Here is a 25,596-nt window from a genome sequence, read left to right as displayed (position 1 = left end):
GCAATACATCTAGAATGTTTTTCTGGTGGATTTGTCCCAGGGCCCGAGCTGAGGTTGAGCAGGAGGTCCCTGGATCCTTTTTCTGACCCTATTGAAAGATGTGGCTGATATTTGTTTTTTTTCCCAGTCCTTTGGAACCTGTCTAGTCACAATCACCTTTCAGAGATTACTGAGAGTGGCCTTGCCAGGGGCATCAGCCCACTCCCTCAGCACTCATGGGTAGATCCCATCAGGTCTAAGGGATTTGTTTATATCTACTTTAGTTCCATTAAATGTTCCCTAACCCGATCCCCCTCCACTGAATCTAAGATTTCCCTGCTCCAGACTTAAAATATAAACTTGGACTGTTGAAAATATATTATGTGAAAGATGATTTATGTTAAAACTAAGCACCCCAAATCCCTCCATAATATAAATATGCAACATTACCAATATGATAGTAATGACTTTGATGTAGAAATTTTTTTTCCAGGAAAATAGAAATTTTTTCACGTTCTGTATGGAACATGCTTGAACTGCCAGTGGATGGTAGGCAGAATGTTGTTTGTTAGGTATTTGCCCTTGTTTCCTTCTTTTTCCTACTGGGTTGATAAAGACAAGGCTGACCTATGATCCATAGCTCCTTAAGTAAAGTTTCCAGCTTTCTCTGATTATTAACAATTAACGATTTTAGTCATGTGTTATTTAAACAATGGCCAGATATTGAAGTAGGTACTAAGTGCACTTCAGTATATCATGAATATGTTCGAACCACTTACAAATAGTCCTACTACGTTTTGCTTGCTAAACAAAAACGTCTTTCTTCTGGCCCCAGACTTTGTAGGCAGAAAAATAACCCAGATTGCCTTTGGAAAAAGGCTTTATCTCACTCTTTCAGAGTACAAGCGTATGCTAAGGAGCATGTCCCTGGCATACCGAAGTAGTCTCAAGTTTAGAGCTGTCTTCATCTGTTCTGCTTACATAAACAAAAGCTGATAGACAGGTAGGTCTCTTGTTGGTCCTTCTGTAAGTGACAGAAGCTTTTAATGTTTATCTTAATTTAGTTTTAGTTAATTTAGTGTCCAGTATTCTGCATGGTTGTTTGATATTGTCAGCCCAATGCTGATGCTGAAGTTGAGCAATTCCTGCTTACTCGTTTCCCTCTTGAATTCTCTTAGGTAGAGGGGTTTCACTGTATTTATGAAAAGGATCAATTAAGATAATCTTGGATTAATCCCATTACACTCTTTGGTCTTGTTTATTGCCTTCTTTTTTGTCAAATTCAGACAAACTGTGAAGAGATGTTATTCTGTTTGTAGTACTTTCTTTATCATTCATTATAGAATTCCTCCCCTAAAATAAAGTAAATGTATCCCTCATTGCATTCCACTGTTCACAGATACACAAAACAGGCACACCAAAGATTTTGATTATGTTACTTTTAAGGTAGTCTCTTTTAGGCACTGATCTTACCCAATAGTGATATGTGTATGGTTACCTTGAAACAATCCTGTCAAATCTGTGGTGCTGTTAAGAAAATTAACTTTAGTTTCACACTGGAGTTAGAGGAGTTCAAGAGGCTAAAAAATATGGGGCTTTCACCTGATAGCTCACAGAGACCTTATGAAAGGAGCTTATGCAAAGCAGGTGATTTTACCTATCTCAGTTCAAACCTATTAACACATCATTTATGGCATCATAAAAAATTCTTCTTGTTGAATGAATGCTTTGATGACAAAACCTGCTAAGAGCATAGAAGTGAATGGTATCCACTGTAATATCAAGTTGATCTGTAATCATAATTTTTGATGTGTCAATATGTAGGGAAGTAATCTGTCTCATTAAAAAAAAAAGTGAGTCTGATTCATTTTCACTGGGTCAATTGCTGTTGCTAATCCAGAGCCTTTGTCAGCTTGCAGGCTTTCTTGTGTGTTGTGTTTACACTTTTGCTTAAAAGGCAGGTAAGATGATACTGTTAGCACTTCCTGCTCTTGTATTTTTTACTTAGAACAATACTGTGATAGACTTAAAATAGCTGCTTTTAGCAAATTCTATTTTCCACATGTGTATTCATGGGGAGACAGATGGCCAGAGAAGGATGGAATGACTTTGATTTATTTGCATTAACAATTTTTTTTTCTTCTGTTTATGGTGTTGTCTTTAGCGTCATACAAATTCATTCATGAAATAAAAACTTCTATAGTCTTGGAGAAAAAAAAATGGTGCCCTCTGAAACAGGGTACAAATATTATAGAAATGTAGTTTATTGTGCTAAGTTTTGAAGGAAAAAAATGCCACTTTGTGCTCTGAATATTTAACCAAAGGAAGATCTCTCACAGCTATGTCCTGTCCACAGTATGAGTTAATCTCTGTGGTTTTTATTTGGATTGCAGGAATGATTCTTTCTTGCAACTTTGTGCACATTTCCTAGTGGAATATCTTTGCTGTATTTTTTCTTACTCATATAATGTGGCTTTGAATTTTGGATTGTATTTCAGACCATTTTTTTTTGTCAATATTTCTTAACAAAGTTTCATACAGACTCAAGTAATAAGTCTCGGGTTATGAGTGGGAGTGTTGTCCTGAGGTATGCAGGGCTGATAACTGCTGAGTGCCTTAGACTTGCAGTGAAACCTCATTTAAGAATATTGTTCCTAGCACCTGGCACACACAAATATTCCAGGATTGGGTCCTGCAGGCAGTCAACATGATAAAGAGGATTAATTCCAGTAAATGAGCATTCACATAAGGACTAAGATCTTTGGTAGTCGTGTACTCCTTGTGTGTGTACAAACAGTTTATAATGATTTTGTCTCCTAGATTTTCAGTGTTTCAAACTACTACAGCATTGGGAAAACTATTTTTATATTCCAACCCTAGTACTTAAAACAGGTGTAGTCCTCAGACTTCATTTTATAGATATTGGGGGCAGGGGGGATGACTATACTTGTAGATAGTCCTATTTGTCTGGGAAAATATATTCAAACTCTACTGCAGAGTCCATAGAGTATGCCTTTTTTTTGTTTTGGTTTGGTTTTTTGTTTGTTTAAAACAGAATATTTGAAGTAATTATTAAAACTTCTCTTTTTCTTCACTTTGGTAAGAAGGTCTTGATGTTTTAGCGAGCCTTGAGTAGTGACAAAGAGGCAAACCCCAAACTGTACGTTATTCTTTAAAGGATTTAAAAACAAGTCTAGTGGGAAGAGCAGCTCTGTCTAATCCCATGGGGAAAAAAAAAAAAACCAAAACAAAAACCAAAAAACCACAAAAACACCAAAGCCAAACCAAACAAAAAAAGAAACAACAAAACAAAAAAAAAAAACCCAACCAATAAAAGGAACCACACACAAAAAAAAAAAAAAAAAAAAAAACAAAAAAACAAACCCTCCAAAAAAACCCATAAAAAAACAACCAAAAAAGCCCACGATAAAGACCCCAAAGCAACGTTCCCCCCCGCTCCTTCAGCAACCTGCAGCATCATTTCTCCGCGGGCCCGGCCCGTGTGCGGTGGTACCGAGGGTGGGATGCAGGAGGCGCAGGGCGGTGCTGCTGGCGCTGCCGGGCGCGGCGGGACGGAACGGAGCGCAGCGGGCAGGCTCTGCTCCCGGCCCTTCCCGGCCTTTTCCAACCCTTCCTGGCCCTTCCCGGCCTTTTCCAACCTTTCCCGGCCCTTCCCTGCCCGTGTCCCGGCCGTACTCGGGCAGAGCTCCCGGCCCCTCCGCCCAGCCGGCGGGGTCGCGTTTTCTCCCCTTTCGCTCCTCAGCGCACACGGGCGGCTTGAAAATCGGAAATGATCTTTAATTAAAGGTTTTCTGTGCAGAAACAAGCGGGCCCTTTTTGTGCGCCAGGCGAAGGCAGCAGACCTTATCACAAAAGACAAAAGCAAATATTTATCAGGCAACAAAAGATGTCCACGATTGCTTGCAGCGGGGGAGATTTCTCTCTCTCCCTCTCTCTCTCTCTCGGTGAAGATGTTTAACAGCGTAAGATGTTTATCGGCACTCCTTGTTGAAATTCTTTGTTTCCCTGCAAGGTCTACAAATGAAACTGTTTTCCTTTCTGTGAAGCACATAATGAAGCCCATGAGTTAAAGTGCAGAGAATGCAAACACCTGCTTGTCCCTCTGTTGACTTTGCGTTTCAAGAAGGTCTTTTCTGTTCCACATGATAATGGTTTGGGGGCTTGGTTTTGTTTGATTTTTTTGTTTATCCTGTGTGGAGATAAATGGTCATCTTGCCTGTCTTCACTTTGTATCACTTGTGATGCAGCGACTGTCTCTGTTAAAGGGATACCACGTTGTTAAAAGTATTCCTTCTTCAGAATCCTATGTGTCATCGAGTGGATAAGCTATTGCATTTTACTGTTTTCCCTGTCTTGGTTTCTTTTTGTATGTTCTTTTTTTTCCTTCAATGCTCTGTTTGATGAGCTGCATGTCTTAAAATTACATTTTCATCCATGAGAAAAGGAGGAAACGCTAGAATCCATGTAACCCCTTCCAGGACTTTTGCCTGTTCCCCTTAACTATTTCATACATGGAAAAAAGATCTTTCAGATGTACTCGAATGCTGATTATCCAGTGGTTTCATACAAATGTATCCCTCATACAATATCAGTTTTGGGTGGTATTTGAAATGTGCAAACACTTTTATGAGTATTCATCCCCAAAAACTGGGTTGTCAGTTAACTACAAAATCTATCATAAGAATTTGAAGTTTTATAATATAACTCCCCGCTTTCTCCAGCTTGTGAAGACACTACTTATGATTAAATTTATTCACGTGGCAAATGTTCAGTCTCATAATAAACATTGTAAGTTGATGTTATTGCACAGATTTCTGGTACTGGTTGAGGTAATTCAAAGTAATGCCTGCAATCAGTATTTGGGTTTTCTTTTATAGTTTACAGGATTTGAGAAATACTTTAAAATACTTTTCCACAGCAGTTTAGAAAAGAGCTTTACAGCGATATAGGTTTTAAGTGCGTTGCTATAAGGTAAAAGTACTGCATTGTAACAAAAGTGCTATACCCATACAGGGCTGGCCTGCTGTTTTAATATATTTCATAGATATTGGGAGCAGGGGGATGACTTTACTTGTAGATAGTCCTGTTTGTCTGGGAAAATGTATTCAAAGTGGGACTCCTGGGAGCAAGCACTTGTGGAATTTAAACCTTTCTATTTCATATACATCATTACGTTCTAAATTAAAAATGCAAAATAAGGCTTTGTATTGGGAAACAGATTGAAGTATTGTTTTTGTTTGTTTATTAATGACAATAATATTTTTTTCTCTGAAACTTCCCTGAAGTTTTTTCTAAAACTTCCAGTTTTAGAAGAACAATTCCTAAGTGTGTTTGTAAATTATTTACCTTTGTACAAACCTTAAAGGTGTAAGTTTTAATGAAATGAAATTATTTTAGTTCTAATTTGACAGAGTAGCTCTTAGATTAAGATGCTCTATGATTCTTTATTCTTATAAGTCTATTTCAATTCTGAATATAAAGCTTGCATTCTATTTTTCCTTTGTAACTGAGTCCAGAGAGTTTAATACTCTTTTCTTAAAGATGTATAGGGAACCAGGAAATTAAATGGTCTCAGGACTTTCTTTAAACAGGTACAAATTTTTTGTGGTTGTTTTTTCTTTCTCAGTTCAGAGTTTTCTCTTTACCAGAGATAGAGCATATTCTATGATAATTTGCAAAATTTCTCTCTTATATTAAGCCTTTTTGTATTTCTGATAATACTAGAATGTGTGCCTGGAAGCTAAAAAATAAATAGAATATATAGCATTATAATTGTTTCCATTTTATCAAACAAAATGATTATCTAGGCTACCTTGGATTGAACTATTATCATTTTCTCAGGCTCTTTGGCAAGACACAAGTACTTCAGTAGAGAGAAATTTATTCTTCAGAAACAGAGTATATTCTGTAGCCATATATTCTGTAAAATATTAAATGCCATATACTTTTGGACTACTTTTGCCCTCCAGATAAGTTTTCTTCTTTAAAAAAAAAAAAAGAAACTTAGACTGCTCCAACTTTCTTTTTTAACAGCACAGGCATTGTTTGAGGATTTTCTTGTTTTGAGTTGTATAAATATTGTAGTGAATTTTTTTTTCTGTAGAAGCAGGAAAGTAGAAAGAAGGGAGGGGAAAAAAGCATAATGCCCAAGTTGACAGAAAAAACTCATCTTTTAAGAAAACTTACCTTCTTGTTTACTTCTATCTGATACCATATCCTCTGTAGAAAAGGATTTGTAATGGTTAAGATGGCCAACAACTCAGAAGTAATAAAAACTCAGAAAAAATAAAAATATTAAATACTGCTGTGGAAATAAATTCACTCCAATATTAGGAAATTGTTTGTACAAGTGTAATGCATTGTTGCTGGTGATAGCAATGCTGACCATTCTGTAAGGTGGTTGGTGGTAAAAAAACAAATTTAAATTTTATTTTCCAATGCGAGTGAAGTACTTGGACATGAAAGGGAAGGATATTAAAGTACAAGTATTTTTGGTACAGTTTTGTACAGATGGGACTGTAATTGGTGACATGGGAATAGTATATATACTGAAATATTTGAAATGCTAATTTATTTTTTGCTTCAGTTTTCCAACTGCCAGCTGTAATTATGGATCTCATTTAACAGATGCTAACACAGGGAGTAACTTCACTCCTGGAGTAGTTCCACTGAGACATGGAAGTAAAGTTAAGGCTCAGGTGCTTCAGCATTGCTGTAGGTGCAGTTCTAGGAATTTGTTGAATGCTACTGTTAAAGACTGTCTGGTGCCTAGGTTATAAACCATTTGCATTTTGAATGTATTTAGTTGTACATAAACTAATTTATGCACCGATATTCTTTAACAAGATTAACGGAGGCCTTTAAATTTAAATTTATCACTGTTTACAATCCTTAAAATTTCATTATTTGTTGACAGAGGTGAATGAATCTAAAGTGTATTTAGATCCACAATGCTCTCATAAAATTTGAGAGATGAATGTGAAATGGTTTATAAACTATTTCAATTAGTTTTATACTATTTTCCAGTGGGATGTATTCTATACAAAGAAGTGTTCTAATAACAGTAATAAAGTGTCTAAATTTTCTCAAGTCTTTAAATTTTCAAGAATATCTGAATAAAGCATCTATTTAAAAGAAGTTCTATACAGGCAGGTGTTCTGTTGGCAGAATGAACTGAAATAAAAACTTAATGCTTTTATCAGTGTCTTCCCTCTATGAAAATGATAGAAACACATTAAAAATAAAACCTGTTTTATTCTATTTATTGTTAAAATATAAAATCAGCTTAATGCACAGATTAGATTTCATTGTTTATTTGTTGGGTTTTTTTCCTCTTATCAATATTTAAATATATGTATCTTTTATAGTTCCATTTTTATTTACTGGAAGAACTGTATTTCTGTTCAGTGGGGAACCCTCTATTATTCAATCCGGTTTAGAAATTTAATTTTGAACTTTCAGGTCAAATTAAATGTCTTTGTAATTGTAAAATTAAAAATCATTAATATCCTGAATGACTTCAGTCCCATGGGACTTTTTAACAAGGGTTTAGTAGGAATGGATCCAAAAATATTCTGTATAATATTAATAGAAATTACTTTTAATTCTCTGTTGTGCAACAGAGAATTCCTTTTCTAACACTTTCTGGCTGTTGAACAATTCCTCAAGAATTTGGAATAGTGATATGATTTTGTAAATCCTGGGACAGGGAAATATTTTTTCCTTCACTATAAGGACAGAAAATCCTTACAGGACAAAGAAGTAAAACCCCTGTGGGAATGCACTACACAGTAGAATAAATTCTCTTCCATTCCTGAAAAGCAACTAAGCTTATCTTGTGATGTTGTGGGGGTTGGTACTACTATTATTATTGGGTTTTTTTTTTTTCCAAAGTGATTTTAAGATGCTTTAAAGGTTAATGAGAAAACAGAAAGCACATTTTGAAGCAAATTCTGGATACTTCATAATAAAGGAAAGAACAGCCTGGTTCTGTGCTTCCTTTTGAAACTTAAACTTGAGTGGTTTTGCATTTGTTCAGATGCCTTTTTCTTCTTGCTTTGAAAGGACTGCACTTGAGTTGGGATTTGTTTTGATAAAAACTAATAGAAGTATAATTATAGAAGGGTAAGTAGAGATTACAAAAGATTGTGTTGTTTCAGATTTTTGAAATTATACAGTCATAATTTTTAATGCTTTTGTTCTCCTTATTCCAATGCAAAAAAATGAGAGTGTGAGTGATACAATATTTAAGATGCTTAAGGTGAATTTTCAGGCTGAATGCCAAAGCAATAAAAAGTATAACAGGAAACTTCATATTGCTTCACATTAATGTGCAAGGAGGCCAGACCATAACTATGGGAAGGATTGCAGAGTGGGAAGTAATTTGCTGTCTGAGCTGAGGTGGCTTTTTTGAAAGACACAACATACTATCTTTTTAGGCATTAATAAGGATTAAGTAAGAAAAAAAAAATCCTTGCTTTGTCAACCAATTTATTTGCATGATTTTTTTCATGTATTTTCCAAGATAGTTTCCTGTGCAAATGAGATGGCTAATTCACATAGTTTTATGGAAGATAACCCCCAAGATCCCACTATTTTTCAGCCCTTTGTCCCTTCCATCTCTTACTTTTGCAAGTTCTTATTTTGATATTTAATTGTTAGAGCCAAACGAATCCAGGAGAGACCTTCATCTTGCCACTGTGCTTTGCTTTATGCAGTCATGTTTGTTTTCTTGACGTGTGCGTGGAAGGTGGCAGCAGATTATTCAAGTCAGTGTTTGATGGGCTCTGGGAGGTTTCTGCCTCTCACTAATTCCTTGAAGAGAAGGACCAATCCCATACCTGCAGCATCTGGGCTCAAAAGACAGGAGAATACTCTCCTCTTGGGTAGGATTTTAAACCAGTAGTGACCTATTCAGGCCAGAAGGGAAGAGACTCTCTGTGTCTTCCTCTGAAAGAACCTTAAAACTCCAGGAGAGTGAGTTTTGGTGAATTGGCGGGAAGCCAGGGCAGGAGAAGTTGCAAGGTGTTTACCTAGCTGTGAGGAGGACTTTGTTTTTAATGATGGGAATGGAATAACAAAAGAGGAAGGATTCAGGCATTTGTTTTCTCTATGGCCTGAGTAGTATCAGAAAGGTGTTTCTGTTTTGTATGCAACATCAGGAACAGAATAAATGTACTTGGCTTAAGGATGTCACAAATAGCTCTGTTGTAATGAAGGATGTTTGTTAAAAACTGCATATAATGGGTAAAATTAGTTTTGGATTGATTTGTTTTCAAATTGGTTTAGCCGTTCAGATTCAATTTTATCTATGACATTGAGGGGTTTCTAGACAACTCTTTCCTGAATAACACTATGGAGCTTTTTGGCATTCTACCCAAATTAACAGCATGCTGCGTCATTAAAAAATAAAAGAGCTGCAATTCTTTCTTGGCGTAGGTTTCTGCAAAGCAATAAAAGGCTCCCTATGTTGATTACAAATATTGTAAACTGTTTACTTTGCTCCATAAACTTGGAGCCTTTGATGTTTGGATATATTGTATGTGGCCTCTTAAGACCTTTTCCATTGTTCTGCTTGTATCTTGTTCGATGAGAGTTTCAGGTCTCAAGCAAGAGAGATTTTTGAAGGACAAAACCAGTGTGCCCTGCAGGAAAAGCAAAGGGAGTGAAGGTATTTGCAGGAAGTATACACATATATTAGCAATCTTGCCTTTAGTGAAGACCTACTCTTTCAGTGATGGAAAGTTGCAGTTTTCCAGTGCCCTCATTTCTCCATATTTTAAAAAAGGAGTAAAATTGACCTGGCCTGCAAACCAGTAGTGCTGTTCTTTATTGCTACATTGAAATACTAGAATTTATTTGCTATTTGTGATTTGCTCATTATTAGACCAAAAAAAAAGTTCCTCTTTTTCTAGTTCTAATGTGTATACAGAGAAATCTCCAAGCTTCATAGAGTCTAGGGGTTTCCACTTCTCAAAATTATTAATTGAAGAACCCCTTGTACCTTCCCAGTGAGGTCTTTGCACATGCCAAATCTCTTCCTGCATAATCCCACATGACCACAAAACTTTTCCAACCAGAAACTTCAGGTCCTGTGAATTGTAAAATGGTTTACAGCTGGCTAAAAGCTTCTCAGAAGCATTGATAAAAATGCCTTTTTCTGGCTCAGTAATAAAGGAAAAAGCAAGGATGAACTGTCCCTGCCTTGGACAGGAGAGGAGCTGACTCTGGACTTGTTCTGTGGGGCAGTGCAGGGAGTGCTTTTCTCAAGTATTACACTTTAGCTACTCACTGGAGCTCTCTGAAAGCCTAGAATTTCTTTTTAAGAAATAGTTTTGTGCTGTTTAATTTTGTTTTTTCATTTCATTGCAACAGAAACAAGGTTTTAATGCTTTTTGGTGTAGCACGTGGATGAAGGGTGTACCATATGGGAATGGGAGAAGGCATCATGGAATAGCTGGTGGACCAGAATCCCATCCTGTTCATGCTACCTGCTGTGCATGACCAGGGCAGGGATATAGATCTGAATCACCAATTCTGTTTTCTGTTCTGAAAATGAAGAAGTTCTACTTTATAAAATATGTTCTTAAGAAATACTCATATTTTTACTTGTTTAACTATATTTTTTTTTACTGGTTCATTGTTGGTAGCATTGAGTGGGTGGCTTTAATGCCATATCCTACTACTATGCAGGATTGTTTTCAAGATATCTTTCATGTTGAATAATACACAATTTCAGACAGAATTGACATTTATGAAAAATAGAAATATGAGTGCTAATGTTCTTAATTTGAAATTCTGGGGGCAGTTAGTAAGAAAGTTTAATCAACCATTAAATAATCAATAGTTACTAGTTCACAGAAGGTTTATCAAAATTTTAATTTATTTGGTTCAAGGACATTGGAAAATGTAATTTTCAACAGCCTTAAGGAGTTAGAAGTCTCACTCCCATTGAATTTAAAAGCAATTTGAACATTTTATTACCTCAGGCTTCCTTAATCATCCCAGCATGCAAGGGTTGCATCTGTTGTTCTTTTACCATTGAAAACAGTGAATTGTGGATTCCAAATGTCTAGTTCTTCAGAAATACATGGATCTGGATAACAAGAAATGAAATATTCTCAGGTAAACTTTGAATTCTTAGAAAACTTTGTAGAGTTTTGAATTTTGCATAATGAGTAAATTCAGTTTAATTTTAGTTCTTGCTTGTCTTTAAGATCCATCTAATTCTGTGAAAAAGACCATGTGTTAAGGATCTAATTTTCTTTTTTGTTAGTTGCATAATTTAGATAAGAGAACTCCTTTTACTGGGAAATATTTGTGATGTGAAGACTCTTTACTGAAAAATATTTTTTTTTCTATTCATGCTCCTAACAGAAAAAGTACTTGCCGTCTTTGTCTTTCTCTAGCTATCTAAATTTATCTTTGGACTGTTATCTTGAATTACTCTGAAAATATTCAGTATAACTTAATAATCAGTCACTATATTTATCTCATTATATTGAGTTAATCAGTCTAAATTTTCTGGGAAAAAACATTTTCAGGGAATAAAATTTTCTGAGTATATTTGTTACCTTCACTTTTATTTTCATATGACCAATAATTCAGCCACCTTTCTCAACTCTTTGACTTTTATGGCTTCTAGCTTATCCATAGTCTTCCTCCACTTCAGAAGCAGTTTATATGGATCCATGTAAAACACGCTTGCAGAAAATAGTATATTAGGAAAAGTATATTATTGTGCTTCACGTTTTGGAGCACATGAACTGGTTTCATTTCAGATGAAACAAATGTGGGAGATTTGCTGCAGCCAGGCATTCAAACCACAAAGGCAAACTAGAGTGGAGGCTACATGCTACTGAGGATCTGATGCCCATGCTATGAACATTTCCAAACTAGAGTGGAAATATTCATAGCATGGGCATCAGGCCCTCAGTACCAAGATGTAGCCAGAATCACCCTGTGGCCTGGCAGGTGGAGCATTTCTTTGAAAAGGGGCTTGTGTGTATTTACCTCTTCATGCCTGGAAAAGAAATGGCTTAACCATCATTGCTGCCTGGGCAACTGGTCAAAAGGTCTATTTCTGTATTTGAAATAAGGAAATAGGGTTTGGAGGAATGAGCTAACAGTATTGCCCTTCCCCTTCCATGGTTAGCATGACTTGTAAAGCAGAAATGGCAAGGTATAAGGAAACACTGCTGAAATCTGGCCCCTCCACACCATCTCCTGAGAAAAGGTGCCCTCCTACAGTTGTGAGCAAAATGTAGGAGAGGTAGGATTAAGTCATATCCTTAGTATTCCCTGTTGCCCAGCTGGACACAGTGATCTGATAAACATGCTGAGGATTTTTGTACTGTCTTCTTCCCTCCCTCCCTCCCTTCCTTCCAGTGTCCCTCTTCCTTCCTCCCTCTGTCCCATCCCGCCTTTACTTCTGATGGAGTATTGCTGAAGGACAGAAGGGAGAAGGGAGTCCTCACCCTTTTCCCTAGGCTGAGACAATTCTTCCATCCCTGGCTGTGGGATGTACACAACATCCCAGCTCCAGCCTGCTTGGCCTCCTGGGAATCTGACTGGCAGGTGAGGGGGCTCAGCCTGCTGTGCCATCCTGAGATTTCAGGATGTTTGCGCTGGGTCACTCCTGCAGAATGAGTGGGAGGTGAGTTGAGGGTCAAACTCCAGGTTTAGAAATGCACAGCCCTAGTCAGAAAACAGCCTTTGTCTCTGTAGAGTGTAAAGTCTCCCCAGTAATGGTAAAATAGGAACAGCCATTATTGCCAGGCAGTAGGATGAGATCTGCAGGGAGTGCAGTTTTCTCCCATCAGGAAATGGGATGTATTTAACATGGATAGGGAACAACTGTGCCAGGCTGTGAATCTGCTGTGGTAAGCCAGAAGTTCCATCACCAGATTCTATCATGTAGAAACCCTTAAAAAATTCCTAAGTATCCTTCCATCTGCTGTGCCCCACAGTTCAAACTAAAACATGCTGCAGAAGACGATCCATCTTGTCAGAAGCTGGAATTTTAAAAGCAAAATGTAGTGATATAACAATGATTTGTCTCTTGAGAAACATTTCCTTTTGATGATTAGATAACTGTAGAATAATAGAGACCTTTCAAAGCATTTATGCAAAGAGGCTTATTATTAAGCCTCAGTCTAAATTCAAAAGGCAAGGTTGGGGTGCTTTAACTTCCCCTGTTTGTACTGTGGTTTGTGTATCACAAGATGACAGCTGTAGCTCAGAGGACAGATGTGCTCCTGGCAAGTGATGGGTGTTTGTGAGCAGGAACTTCCTGGGAGATATTGACTGGGTCACGGGCAGCTGCTCGGAAATTTGTTAAGTAATCTATCTAATATGTCCAAGGAGTAGCACATCCGAATCAATCCATCCAAATGCCTCAGGAATATCAATAAAGAGATAATAAATCTGATAATTCTCTGTGATTTGCTCTGGTGTGAAGCTACCAGGGAAGCCTTGTACAGTATGAAGATTAATTCTGGTACACATTTGTTAGGGTGACAAATGCTCCATGCCAGAATTGTGGCTGGTGAAAAATTCATTTCAAATTAATTCCAAACTTTATTTTCTGTAATAATCTGCTGTCATAAAAGTGAGTGGCAACAAATGGCAATTGCTGAGGATGTTTTCAAAAGGGATCTAGACTCCAGGTTTACAGGATGAGTTTTCCAGCTTTTTTTTTCTTTTGTGGATCTCCTACTTAATTTCTGTTCAGCAAAAAAACATTTATTTCTTTGCTGTTGTTCTAAATTTTAAACAATAGTAAAGATAACAATAAACCATTAAGTATAACATAGTAAATGCAAAGCCTCAAGAGATAATATATATATTTAGATAGTTAATACCCTACCCCAATTAGATACATTAGTCCTAAGTCCTTTGTGAGAAGGAAAAAAAAAAGTCCCATCAGGCACAGTCCTGAAGTCAATATTTTTTTGTTTCCTTTGACTGTCGTAGGTATAAAATCCAGTATATAGTCTAGAAATTATGTTGCATGTCTTACAGACTAATTATATTAATCCATAATTTATTTACTTTTTTTCCCATTTGTCAGACACCTTTAGTAAAGAATCCCAGCACTTATTTTTTCTGACTTAATGATGTGAGAGAAGTGACGTTTCTCAGGGCAAACTGGCGCTTTTTGAATTTTTTTTAATGTTTGAAAAATTGAGAATTCTGTTTTTGACCTTCATTCTAAAACTTATCAAAATTACCTGCATATTTTCAAATTAACTCTAGATACTTTGAAGATCAAGACTAGTACTTTAGCTATCTATATCTTGGTCAGTGAAGGAAATTTGTATTTGTTTTAAAAATAAAGCAGATAAAGTAGGAGTTGAAGTTTCAGTTTATAAAAATAAAAGGTGAACAACTATTAATTCAAACAAAATGTTATTTTCATTATTTGTCTGCTAAATTTGGCATTTGGACTGTAGATTTTTAAAAACTTTATAGATTTTTTTTTTTAATATTACCTAATTTTTTGCTGGACATAAGTCTGACTGTGCCTTAAAATTAAACAGAATACTCTTTGTCTCCTTTGTTCATACCACCATCCTATCACAGTATCTGCCTTTTGTAAATCAAGATAAGAAAAAATTTATGTTGAAAGCAAAGTAGATGATGGAATGCAAGCATCCCCCTCACCTCTGTCAGTGAAGTCTTGTTCCTCAGGAACACAGGCTCTGCTGGTGCCACTTCCTAAGCTCTTTCATGCTGACTTTTGGAAAAGAGCAAGATTCCTGCAATGCCTGCTCAGCCAGTGCTGGCTGTTCAGCACTGCACCAAATGTATTTTTTCAAAATATCAATTTTTCCCCATTTTATATGCAATTTTTTAGGCAGGCTTGTGATTTTTTCTGCAGATGTTGGAAAAAGCACAACCTCTATCCCTCAGGTGCAGGTGAGAAGATGAAGCCCAGAGAACCTGATTTCGAGGGCTCACCTCTCCAGGATAACAACTAATGTGGGATGGGGTCACAAGATGGTTTGAATTGGGACTGTGGCTGGGAGCAGAACCTTCCTGCATCTTTCTTTTAGCAAATGGTTCAAACCATAGAATTCTTAGGCAAAGCACGGAAGGTTTTACTTAACTTTTATTTTAGTGTGGAATGCAGCAGGCCATGGATATTCCATGGCAGTTTGTTGCTATTACACTTGCCTTAAATAAGAGGTTCTCCTCATTCCTTCTCCAAGGGAAGAACTGTAATAGCATTTAGCATTTAATGTCTCAGTATCATAAAATTTTGTTTTGGTGGTTTTTCTCCTCCTATGAGTTGTCTCTCTGAGAATTTGGTTTTGTTTTGCTTTAGGAACAAAAAATTTTGATTCCCCTTGTAGCTCTTCTTCTGACATCCTACAAGATACTGATTTCAGAGAGGTGTTTTGCAGCCCCTTATGAAAGACTTACACTTTATAATTTTGAACATAACATCTTATTGAACATAGCTTCTTATTCTGTGGACTATGATCCATCTTCATAATTTATATATTAAAATCCAAGTGTTTTTTTTTTAAAAAGCCAAGCTCAGCCATGAAGTACAAAATGCTGATGGTGGACCTCATTTCAGCATATTCAAAGTGGATTTGACCAAAGTTCCTTGACACAGATAAATTTGTATCAAGTACTATTCATAACTGCTTTTCCTCCAAAAGATTTCATTTGTTTTAGGGCAGAAGTACATGTTTCTATGCTTTTTATTAGGAGTGACTTTCACTGTGAATGTGAATAGGGACATCAGGTTATGTAAACTGGTAATGAAGGAGAATGTCCTACTGTGCTACGAGTTTTATATTGAATGGCTACCACTTGAGGGACTGAAATTTCCTTTTAGTCCTTAAGCCACATAGCAAAAACAGCACCAGTGCCTGATGGCATTAAAATATGTATTTCAAAGGCTAGAAATGTTATGCAAAGAGTAGTTGAAACACAAGAATTTTACTTGTGCATGAGTTTGTGTGTGGAGATATCTGTGTATGCTAATAAAGAAAATAGTTAGAAGCATGTCAGGCTTGTTTTCATGTTTGCATCTCACCTTCAGTGTGTCTGTATGTGATGGCTGGAACCATTGGTCTCTTGTGGTTTAGTCTTGCATCCATGTAAGTAGATACCCAGACATGACAAACACACTGGGACCAGGTGTTATTTAATATCTTCATTAATGAAAAAGACAAAGGGATTGAGTGCTCCCACAGCAGGTTTTGCAGATGGCACCGATCTGAGGGGTGTGGGTGACACACCTGAAGGATGGGATGCCATCCAGAGGGACCTGGACAAGCTCAGGATGTGGCCCTTGGGAGCCCAGAGCCCCCCGTGTGCTGGGCTCATCCAGAGCCCCATGGGCAGCAGGGCAGGGAGGGGATTCTGCCCCTCTGCCCCCTCTGCTGAGACCCCACCTGCAGGGCTGCATCAGCTCTGGGCTCCAGCACAGCAAGGACAGGGACCTGCTGGAGCCAGGCCAGAGCAGGCACCAAGGGGATCAGAGGGATGGAGCAGCTCTGCTGGGAGGAAAGGCTGGGAGAACTGGGACTGTTCAGCCTGGAACAGAGAAGGCTTCGGGGTGACCTCATTGCAGTTTTCCAGTGCCTTAAGGGAGCCCACGGGAAAGATGGAGAAAGACTATTTACAAGGGTCTGGAGTGACAGGACAAGGGGGAATGGCCTCAAACTGACAGAGAATATTTTTAATTAGAGGTTAGGAAAGAATTCTTTCCTGCGAGGGTGGTGAGTCCCTGGCACAGGTTTCCCTGAGATGTTGTGCCTGCCCCACCCCTGTAAGTGTTCAAGGTTGGATGGGGCTCTGAGCAACCTGGTCTAGAGGAAAGTGTTCTTGCCTACGACAGGGGGTTGGAATGAGATGATCTTCAAAGTCCCTTTCCAACCCATTCCATTCTATGATAATTTAACATTTGAGATTCATGAAAGGGATTTATATTATATTGGGATCATTTGCTTCGTATTTGTGCATAGGTAAAATATGTATTACTTTCAACTGAAAAAAGAAATGTATCTTGTAGAAATAGTTATTTAATCTCAGATACATCAGTTACAAGGAAAAATATTTTATTTCTATTCTGTAAGTAGGCACCTGGTTCACAAACTTCTTAGAACAGGTTATTGAAATATATTTATTTTCTGTCTTCAATCGTGGAAAGAACTTCAAACTCAAAAAGAAACTTTGGTGCAAGATATTTTCACCTTGTCTTTAAATGATATAATTTATCTGTGGCTCGCATACCTCAGTGTGTTAGTGGGGGTTCTGCTACTCCAGACAAAGAGGGAAAGAGAGATATAAAGTATTTTGTACTTAATATAATAAAGTATTACATTGATGTCTTGTAAATTTGATTGTCACGCTACTGAAGTTATGTATGTTTACAAACTATCTTGAATTTGATTCAAAACCCTTTGAAAAGAGAGTACCTGAAGATAATGTTTATACATTTTGTATATTTTTTTAATTGGCTTTGTCTTTCTTGTGGTCTCAGCTTGCACTAAAATAATCAGCTTCTCCCTCTCCAGCTTCCCTTTCTCTATGTGTTCATATTGATTGTACACAAGTCTGTGTGGATTTAGGAGCAGTTTCCACTTTGGTTAATGCATTATCAGAAAAAATAATGAAATTCCAGTTATATGACCATCAATTTGATCAACACTCTTTACTTCAATTTTGTCTAGTTCTACAGTGCTTATCTTCACACTTCTACTGTTAGGTGGTGGAGTCATCATCCCTTGAGGTGTTCGAGATGTGGCACTCAGTGCCATGGTCTAGTTGAAAAAGTGGTGATTAATTTTCCATCATAAATGGTTCTGTGGGATATTTTGAAACTGTTATCATGGTAGTCAACATTCTATTGCATCCTGGATACTTGGCAAACACATGAAAGCTTACAAATTTTTACTTGTCTTTACTTCTAAACTGTTATAAACTCACTACTTCTAAATGGTGAAAATCAGTTTTCAAAGAAAGGCACTTTATTATATTTGTAAATAAGATCCATAAAAACATGGCTTGAACTCCAGAAGTCAAGTTGAATTTGCCAGCTTGAGGAGGGGGGAAGGTTTTTTTGTTTGTTTCTCCATTTTTTTTTGTTGCTGTTTTTCTAATTATTTTTTCTTTGTGAAACATTGAACTTTACAAGCGTGACTGGAATTAAAATAGTATTGGAATTATACAGCACAGTGATTTTACAGAATCTTTGTTTCTGAAAGAGCTGTGATTTGGTTTTCTTTTACAGGACTGGAAAGAAACATTTTCCATAGTTGTCAGCTTCTGTCTTCTGTGATGCTCCACTCTGAGTGATGCCATGTTCAGCACTCAGTAGTACTGGCAAAGGAGAGCAGCTTCTCAGAATGAGGTAGGTTTCATTCTCTTCCACAAGGCCTGATGAGACTCTTCATAGTCACTTTTCTGTTTAATATAAGTGAAATCAGATAGGTATTCCAAGTATCACCTTGACTTGTCATTGGATTTGGTGGCTTCCTCTGTCCAAGAGAGTAATTAACGAGTCCAGGTGTTGTAGCGGGCTACAATGTTCCACGAGCTTTCATTTGTGTCACAGATTTGTTCCAGAGCATTCTTGGGCTGTTGTGACTGTTACCTATGACTACAGGTGCACTCTGTAGTCCCCATGCATGTGTCCTCAGAAAGAGCATATCTTAATAACCCTTCCACAGGCAAGGTTATTTCCTAACAGACTGGTTTCCAGAGAGTGATTTGAGGAAAGTGAAGAAAGTTTGCATATTATTATTATTATTATTATTATTAGACATAATCTCTGGTCAAAGTGCAGTGCAGTGAATAGGTACTGCCTAAAGGCCTTGGTTCTCTTTTACTATTTTCTCAATGGTGGTAAAAGACATATTGAGGTGAGAGTTTGTTACTTAAACATGGGACTGGTAAATATGACACAAAACACGCAATAGACCCACAGCCATCTGGAATGGCAGCTGAGCCCTTGGCAGGATTCTGTAGGGTATGCAAAATGCATGAGTTGCCTATGCTTAGCAGCCCTATCCTATATGTCAGATTTCTCTTTCAGGAAACTGTAAAAGCTGGTTCAGTTTGGATTGTGATAGATTAGAATCCCAGATTCAGAGGTGATGTTGGAAATGAGGGGCAGCAGGAGACCTGCAAGGAAAGAAGGGTTGAAACAAAGCAAGTAAAGCAACAACTAGGAAAGTGTTGGATAGTAAAGGGGGGGGGGCTTAATTTATCTTATTCTCCATTGATTGCCTTTCCTCCTTACACTCTTCATGAGCTAGCAACCTTCAAGTGAGCGACATCTTTTCTGAGTTATTCTGTCGTGCATTATTTCACAAAAAGAAATGTATTAATTGCTCTGTGCTGTACTGCATCACCTCATTGTGTACCAAGTGTAAGGGAAAATATTACAGTCGGTATCTGACATGTGGAACTAATTTGCCTCTGTTGGAGTTCAGGGAGAGGTCTTGGCTATAACAGTGGATGAAAACATTAGGAATTATAGGCACCTCACCTCATGATGCTTCATTTGTAGTTTACACTTGTGATGATATACTATGGATAAAATATGGGGACCATATCCTGGCCCCATTGAAATCAGTAGGAGTTTTTCTCTTCATTTCAACGAGGCCATGACCCTGGGAATCTCTACTAGCTCCTGGTGAAGGATTTGTTCTATTCCTGCCCCTAACCAGACCTCTTCTGAGGACTTAGTTTTTAATATTGCTACCAAATCTGCTTCTTAGGTAATAATTCTCTCTTATTGAAGTTTATTTTTTCTTGATTTGGGATGTCCTATGCTCGAAGGAAACATGTTTCTATACCTATATTTTTCTGCCCTTAAATATAACTGTATCATTATGGGTAATTATAGACTGAATCTCAGGAAATAGTATCTGATGAAAAGATAAAGGACTTCAGAAAAATTTACCAAGGGATTGCATGGCAATCCTACAGGTAAGGTATTATTATGCAAGAGCTGCAGGAAACAAGGCTTAACTCTGAGAGGAAAACTAGATCACTTAATAGCTCTTTAATATCATCAGTTTCTATGGCTGGTAATTCTTTCATGAGCATATTGTGGATTTTCCCCTTTCTAACAGTTTGGATTTGATTAGCTATGTCCATGGATGAAAATAGGTACTTTACTATTATTCTTGCTATAGTAATATGTTCTTTCACACTCCCACATCTGGAGCATGTGCTGCCCAGAGGTCATTCATAACTTAAAAATCCTTTGACTAAAGGGCACTGCACAATATTTTATTTTATCAGCTGATCAGTGGAGGTCTTTGCTCTAACATATTCCACTTATTGTGTAGCCATTAGAGTACATTAAAATTGTTGTCTGACATATGAGGATAAATTTTTGATTGCCAAAAACATGAATGCTACACCAAAGCTATTTCTGACTCTGATATATTTTTAATGCAATTATTAATTGTTTCTGAAAAAGGGACAGATATAAAATGCTCTAGATAAGAGTGTGCTCTTATCTGATTTATCGGTTTCAATATCTCAGGTTCATCAGCTCCTATTGGAAGTTTCATTCTATTGGTGTATCTTGTTTTAGGATTTTTACAATGTTTTTCATTAGAAATCTCTCCCAGTTTGGGCTGGGTTTTAAGAAGTATGCAGTTTATGCAGTGCATCTCTCCATATGCATCTGTATGCTCTGTTGGGGGTTTGAAGCTGAGTGGTAGAGATATTAAAAATGTTCTCTTCTGCATGTTCTGGCCCAAGTGTCCATATGAATGTTCTGTTATGCTTTGCTACACAAAGTTATGCTGGGAAGGAAGGCTATGAAGGTGTTAAGCCATTTTTTGCCTAGTCCTATGGTGCTAACTTACCATTTTCTGCTCCCTGCGTTTTGCATCATTCTTTAAAACTGTGTAAAAACATATTTTTCATCTTGAATTCCTTTGCCTTTACTCTCATAGATAAGTATCCTGGCTCAGGCCAGTGTCAAAGATGTTTAAAATTACAGAAGGGATGGGGGTAAAGTATTTTCACCAGGGAACAATCATAATGTCTGTCTACCATGGGTGCTGCTGCTTTTAGTTCCCTGTGCTCTTCTTGGTGTCATTGTTTGTCACCTTCTGTACTGAACTGTGAGAGGTGTTTAGGGCAGTCATGTTGAGTACATGTATATTATATGAGTAATGAACCAAAATATTGAGTCTTGCTTGTTCCTGTTGCTTTTGGATCAACTCACTGAATCAATATTAATATTTTGCTTTGTTAATTAACTTGGCAAAGCAAACCACTTATTCACCTGAAAGAGTACCCAGAAAACAAGACCCTAGTGTTCTTCTCCTCACAGTTGTTCCAGATGCTCAAGTATTTGAAGTATCCTGTAGGTATAGTCCTACACTAATTTGTAAAAATTGTAGTATAAGTAAATCCATTTTTTAATACAAGATTTCATAGTGATAAGAATGTTTGATGGAGGGAAAAAGATTCACTGCAATTTGTAACTTGGAGAACACAATCCATTTGACTCCTTTTTCTGTATAATACAAAGAGTTCATCTGTTGCACAATGTTCATTTTTAATTAAACATTTTATCATAGCACAGCCTTTTATTGACATTCCTCATAATAGAGCTGATAAGATCTTGACCTACTCTTCAATACAGCAATGTATAACTCAATACTCTGGCACACACTGTTCCCTTCGGAATTAAACCCACACTTTTCTGATTCAATTTTAAAATTGTACTTTTGGTCCTATTTATTTACTTTAACTATTTATACCCCTTTTTGATTTTGGATGCAACCATTTCTTGGGCTACCGCTTCTGTCTGCTCAAGCTTTTACCTAGCTGGATCACTTTACTGAATATTTTTCTCCTTTTTTAAATTTTGCAATAAGAGGTGATTTAACACCTAATCTTGTTTTCTACTGTACCTTTTGTGTACAGTTTTGATTAGGTGGGATAAATTCATTCACTATTGCCTTAATAATAGGTTTATAGAATTTCTGCTACCACAGAAATTCCTTTAGATACTTCATGAGAAGAGATTCCTGAAGATGTCCCCAAAGATGAACAACAAAGCTGATCCCTGCCAGTAACCTTAACCAACCCCTTGATATAAAACTTCCCAGGACCTTGTGTTTAGCCATACTGATAAGCACCCCTGTAGCTTGGCAGGATTTTGTCACCTGCAGAGGACCTACAGCAGGGGAGTGGGAACCAATCCCTCCAGTTGGTAGTGGAAAAGATCTGGAGACAAGCTGGCCACAGAGCAGCATCCAGAGGGAATGAGCCTAAAGTACACTTCCAGGGTTTGCTGTTTCCTGCACTGGGTTTTATTATTCCTCTAGATGGGAAAACCAGAATTCTCTAATGTTTTGCTGCAGCAAATCACCCCTTCTGAGTTGAGCACCTGCCATAATCACCTAAATTTCTGAGGACCATCAGGTGTTGCAAGACCCTCATTTCTCATTAATCTCCACACCTCTTGCTATATCAGCTGTGTAGATGATAATGGCTCAACTGCCTCATGCTTCTCTTTCATACTTTGCAGAACAGTTTTGCTGCTCATCCTTCTCATGCTGCAGGCCTTCCACTGTTCACTATAAATGTATATTGATTTGGGCTGATAAATTGGAGGTAATTTAATACCCATTTGAAATTATTTCATGTAATAAATTGCAGAAAATGCAGAACTGCCTTTCTCTCGAGAAGAGCTTTAAAGAGGGAGGAATACTCAACTGCTGAGGATGTTTTCTTACACTTTTTAATCTTGCTTGGTCAGCACAGAAGTTAAAAATCATGCAGGGCCTATGACAGTAGGAATTTACCCCGTGCCAAATGTGTATCTTTCAAAGTTAAACCTTCCAACCTCTTTGGTCTTCAAAAAGCTCCAGATCTTTGTGGATAAATAGGTATGCAATGAATTTAAATAAGTACTTCCTAGTTCTCTGAACTAAACCTAGATTTTTTATTTTTCTTTCTCCAAATCTACAAGAAAATATACTGCCATGTTACTGGAAACATAGAGTGCATGACTTGCAAGAGACAGTGCACTGAGCTTTTTTAATTGCTCTAAAAGGGGACAGTTTATGAAAAAGGAGCAAGTTCATGGCCTTCTACACCCACCTGAGTTGCAGAATTGTGAAAATACAACCAAGGTGTGCCTGGGGTACCTAGGACCCTGTGAGCACAGGTGCTACAAGCCACAGGGCCCCCTCTCTCTTGGTTACCTCTATCATCCAGGCTGGATTGGTGAAGCCAAATCAGGGAAATGCCAGCAGAGCCCCAGGGCACTGTTGGCAGTGCAAACACAGCTAAAACATCACAGGTACAGGGCCTCACCATCCCCAAGAGAGGAGGGACAGTGACAGCACAGAGAATGAAAAAGCAATCAAACTCTTTGCTGCATCTGTTCCTGAAAGCTCACTTGTTTAAAGCAGACCTAAATCATATCAGCCAAAGCTTCTAGTTACATTAGAGGTACTGGACATTGCCACTGAAATAAAGATACTGAATTTTGATCATATGGTGGAGTAGAGAGGCTCAATTTATGCATATCCTGCAAAAATTCTGCATCTGTTTTTTAGATGCAGTGGTGCTTATGAACTTGCTTGCTCTGCCTTGCTCTCCCACCCCGGTCAGTCCTGTAGCTGACATGAAGAGCAGGGAGAAGTAGTATTGGTGTTTTGCTTTCTCACTTTGTTTTATTGGGTTTTCTTGGTTTATACCTATGCAATTTCAGGCTGGCTCACAGTGCTTGAGCTCACAGAAGAAAATGTGGAAGCTAGGATGGTGACTGGCTGCTCCATAGATGCATTGGTGTTGGTTTTTAACAGTTTTTAACGCAAGCAGTCTTCTAGGTATTTTCTAAAATTAATAAAATAATATCCTGGGTTTTAAACATACTTAAAACATGTTAGGAAAAAAAAAATCAGTTTTATTTACTGATGAACGTTTGTGTACATGTTCTCTTGTTTGTGGAAAACTAAAAAGCACAACATTTCCCACTATCATTTTACAGAAAGTAAAATATTTATAGGTAAACAACCTCCCCTAACACCTGCCTCAAATGGCATCTATGTAAATTTTGATAAGTATTTTGAAATGTTCATTTTTATTAACACGATTTTAAATGCAAAAGTTAGGTTGTTTTTAGTGACAGAATTCGAATAAATATTGATATTATTTCTCCAATAAGAAATATTTTATAATTAAAAAAAAAAAAAAAAACAGGCAACTTGCTTAGCTGTGGTTTATTTATTCAAAGATACAGCCTCACCAGAGGGAAGGTGAAAGTGGGGTTTTACAAAGTCTGTAATCTTATTTCAAAATATGTGCTCAAACTTATGTCAATGAGTATTTTGAATCCCCATCCTTGGTCACACCCTGTATGTTCCCTGTGCAGTTTAGAGTCTGGCACAGGTGGCAAAACCATGGAAGGACGAGTCCACAAAGGGCCACAGTGGTGGAGATTGGGATGACCTGAGCCCCTACAGGTGGCTCTGGCTTTGCTGATAACAAATTACCAGCTTTCTAAAACTCATGAAAATTCACACCCACTTGATGTAAAGTCTAATTTGCTTCTGTGTACAATCAAGACAGGAAAAAAGTGTTTTAAGAAGAGGGGAGTTAGGTAGCATTGTTGTTTCTGTGTATATTTGTTTAGTGCTTTAGATTTTGTTGAAAGACAAAGTCTCTTGACTGTGTGCTTTGGTTACATTCATCTCCTTAAGAAGGGATGTGTTTTGTTTATCAGCTTATTAGCTGACAAAATATCATTCAAAGTTACTTTTAGAGAACATTACTGGACTATTACAAGGACATTATTTAAAATGAGTGGATAAACTTTATTTTGTTGATGTTTTACTGGGATTTACCCGTTCTAAATCTCACTATTTTATAGCAAACAGTTTAATGATTCATGAAGTACCAAAGTTAATTGCTTAGATACTAATCTAAAACTCCTGTAAAAATAAATCTATTAACCCTAATAATTTAATTCTAATACATGATTAATATAAATATTTAGAGTGCTCTCTTAAAGTAAAAAAAAAAAGGAATCAATCCATCTCAGTATTTGGACCTTTTTAAGTTCACAGGTGGTCATGTAGGGAATACATACTGTACCTCGAGTATATATATGTAAGGTAATGTAGGAAATAGGAAGATGTTGGAGAAACCTGTCTCTTCACTTAAGACATGAGTTTAGCTAGAACTTGCAAGGTATGACTTAATTTGCTGAGTTCTACTGTGAAAAATCCAACATTTTTCATGATTCTCCATGCATGACAGATACTTTATTCTTGTGGGAGAAAGTAAGTGAGAATTTTAATAGATTCTTTTGTGGAGCCTGCATTTTAGTAGACCTGCCTTCTTTTTATAAGATGAGGTTAATTTCCTGCCATTTTTGTTTCTTCATCTTTCCTCTTAGCTTTATTTTATGGCAAAAACTTATCAGAGCAGTCAATTTTTTTTATTTCAAATTGGATAAAGTCAACAGATTTTAGCTCTGAATTGTGTATACATGATGCATAATTTTTATGCAACTTCCTGCTAGGATTTTCTCCTCCTCCCTGTACCCCTAGGCACACTGAAATACAGTTTTGTTGTGGATTTAAT

General features: G+C 37.2%; 1 long non-coding RNA gene across 1 annotated transcript in view; it reads left to right on the top strand.

Moving 5' to 3' along the window:
• Nucleotides 1-25,596, top strand: part of LOC118688430 (uncharacterized) — a 224,181-nt gene that overhangs the window by 29,904 nt on the left and 168,681 nt on the right. The window contains exon 2 of the long non-coding RNA XR_004980469.2: nt 18,254-18,373. This is a non-coding gene — a long non-coding RNA (uncharacterized LOC118688430). The remainder of the gene's footprint in view (nt 1-18,253; nt 18,374-25,596) is intronic.

This window comes from Molothrus ater, chromosome 2 (assembly GCF_012460135.2).
Source record: "Molothrus ater isolate BHLD 08-10-18 breed brown headed cowbird chromosome 2, BPBGC_Mater_1.1, whole genome shotgun sequence".
Lineage (NCBI taxonomy): Eukaryota > Metazoa > Chordata > Aves > Passeriformes > Icteridae > Molothrus > Molothrus ater.
Note: the sequence above shows the minus strand (reverse complement) of the source record. Positions and strands in the feature narration are given on the sequence as shown.